Below are 2,971 nucleotides of genomic sequence, written 5' to 3'. Positions count from 1 at the left end.
GAGGGGTTTCAGAGGCATGTGACCTGGCTTAACCAATAAGCGAGGAAGGATTTCTTCACGCTTCAGCTATTTACACAATAACAAACCAACATGGCAGAGCGTAAGCAGTCGAAGACGAAGAAAAGAAGGAAACGATATTCACAAGAATTAAGATGTATTGTACATTTAGATTCAGTATCATCAGAATACATTCAGCCCATGACAGACATACGCTGGAAAAGAATATCAGAATGTGCCAAGGAATGGCAAAATTTAGATGGTTTTGACCGTAGCCTTGTGGAAACATCAAGGCACTTATTTGAAGGTAGTTTTTTGAAAAACCTACAGAACGTAAGGTTTCACCCTACATGTTATAGGAGATTTATTCATTGATAGGAAACGAATCAGTTCTGTTCTGCTGTGAAAAGATGTGCAAATAAGATATCTTCCAGTGATAGTTGCGAAGAAGAAATGCTTCCATAATCTCCGAAAAAATTACGATCAAGTGCGGGCCTTGCAGCAGCCACGGTCATAATCCCATAGGCCTAGGTGGCCTGTCGTCTGGTGGTGGTACCCAAACAAGGTCGTCCAGGCCTAGTCAATCAGTTTTACCAGCTATTTGTCTGATTTGTAAAAATCGTGACCGCTACATTACGCTTAACCACAAACGTCAAAAAGACAAGCTTTACCAAGCAGAGACTGACCTTGTCCTTGTGCAGTGCCTTCAGCAGTAATTTATGCATGCTTGCCTAAGCTAATCAATGACCCTCAGACATATAGTGACTGTGTCTGAACGAACAGTCGTTTTTTTGTGAGTGAGTTATTGAAATATTCATTAACAATAATATAATAATAATTATAATAATATCAATATAAAAAATACTAATCTACTTGGCAAATGTAACGGTAATATTTTATAGTTCATATAGGACTGTTACGTAAAGCTGCGGAAGCAAAGTCAGATGAGAGTGTCTTAATACACATAAAGAGACAAGGACTGTTTAGCTATTGAGGTGCACTATCATCGTTCTTGCTACAAGCAGTACACTCGCTTTTTAACCAGAAAAGTTGATGCTAAAATGTAAGTATGAAGTTACTATAATTCCCATCAAATTTTTTCTATTAGAAGACATAGAAAAAATTAACAGTCTTTTTTCTGAAAAAAAGTGATGAGGGCGGGTGGTTTTTTTTAAATTTTTTTAATCAGAACAATAGAATGTTGTTTTTTTTTTATTGATGAGGGACCCAGCAAACACAAAACATTCTTATAACGTTCGTGAATGTTGTGGTTAGGTATGTCACAAAATAAACTTCACACAACGTTGTAAGAACATTTAAACGTTGTGAGGTTGTGAAATGAGGTTGTAAGTATGTACATAATGGTTCTATAAAATAACATTTTTATCACCAATTGAACTGTAAAGTTATAACGTTCTTATAACGTAATATTGTTAGCTGGGGAGGGTCTGTTTATATTTGGCAAAGAATATTGTACATATTGTGTAAAAAGTAATTTTATTATATTGGTTTTTAAAGAAAGTATACTTCCAGTCACAAAATTGCATTGTTTTTTTTAAGCTGTTAAAATAATTAATGCGGTAAAAAATGTTTTTTTTTTTTTTTCCTGCATCAATATTCCCCAAATCTTATTTTTTCCTGCATCAATATTCCCCAAATCTTTGATGCGGATGGGAGTGAAAATCTAACAATTTGCCCTTATTTATCTGCTTAGAACCGATGAGGACCACCAATATGACAAGTCGTACAAAATTTTCTTTGAGATAATCATCCAGCAACGAATTATCAAGAACCATGAGATTTTAAGGATGACCAAGTTACTTCAGTTGTTTTCAAAATTTGTTAAAAAGCATGAAGGGCTTGAAATGACAAATTACAGGTAAGAAATATTAAGAAATCAAAACACAATTTAAAAAAAATTAGAAATGTTGAAATTATTTATAGCAGTATTAGGAAACCATGGCAGTAAATAGTTAGATTATTATGTGTAAATAGACTATTAGCAAAAGCAATTAATAGCCAAATTGGTAAATAAGATGTAAATTTAATATACAAAAAAACTATGAAATATTCTTGTGTTGAGGCCAAAACTTTAACTTGAATTTTATTTAAATATAATGTAATTTATATTTTTCAGAACTGATCAACTTAAGTACCGTTTAAGGAAGGACTTTCCACAGTTATGCTTCCCTCCCCTGCCCCTCCCCTGACGGTTTTTACCGGGCTGGGTAATAAGAGAAAAGAAAGAGGGGAGAGGGAGGAAAAGAGAAAGAAGAGGGAAAAAAAAGGAAAGAAAAAGAGAAGAGAAAAATAAAGACAAGAATAAAAAGGAAGATATCATAATGACCAGACTCACAACACCCTGCAACCCCTTCTCCACTTCAAAAACTGTCATAACTCCTTTGATCTATGCTGCCTGATGGCGTAACCACTGGGGGACAAGGGGAAAATATCTATCTTTGAAAGATCTTCCCCACCCCTTTATAAATGCCCTTTCATCCCCTGAAAGTGCCTAGAAACCTCAAATTTCGCGCGCATTTCTTGTTAACATGGCCCAATTTCCTCTAAAAATTGCACATTTTAGGGAGTTTTTATCAATTCCAACGAAATTATAATTAAAAACACCAGGGGACAAGGGGAAAATATCCATCTTTGAAAAATCTTTCCCCACCCCTTGACAAATGCATCCTCTGAAAGTGCCTAAAATTCTCAAATTCTTTGCGCGCATTTCTTGTTACGGTAGGCCAATTTCCCCTATAAATTGCACATTTTAGGGAGTTTTCATCAATTCCGACGAAATTAGAATTAAAAACACAAAAATATTTTGTGCGCTTGGCGCGCTTTTTCTATGGCTCTTTTAGTTTTTTCCTTTTTAAGTTATTTAAACACATAATAGTCCCAAACTCAAGAAAGACAAATTTAAGATAGATCATTTTAACCTAAAAGAAGGGCCTCAATGTGTATAGATGGTGAA

At 34.6% G+C, this 2,971-nt stretch overlaps 1 protein-coding gene and 1 long non-coding RNA gene across 4 annotated transcripts in view; one reads left to right on the top strand and one right to left on the bottom strand.

The window, feature by feature from the left end:
• Positions 1 to 2,971, bottom strand: part of LOC117113266 — a 26,698-nt gene that overhangs the window by 17,859 nt on the left and 5,868 nt on the right. The gene's annotated exons all lie outside the window — the stretch shown is intronic.
• Positions 11 to 2,217, top strand: LOC117113268. The gene is made up of 4 exons (XR_004446172.1): positions 11 to 304; positions 909 to 1,060; positions 1,712 to 1,876; positions 2,135 to 2,217. It is a non-coding gene; the product is annotated as an uncharacterized LOC117113268 (long non-coding RNA).

Source organism: Anneissia japonica, unplaced genomic scaffold, assembly GCF_011630105.1.
Source record: "Anneissia japonica isolate Jap-2015-1 unplaced genomic scaffold, ASM1163010v1 scaffold287593_len981703_cov172, whole genome shotgun sequence".
Taxonomy (NCBI): Eukaryota; Metazoa; Echinodermata; class Crinoidea; order Comatulida; family Comatulidae; genus Anneissia; species Anneissia japonica.
Note: the sequence above shows the minus strand (reverse complement) of the source record. Positions and strands in the feature narration are given on the sequence as shown.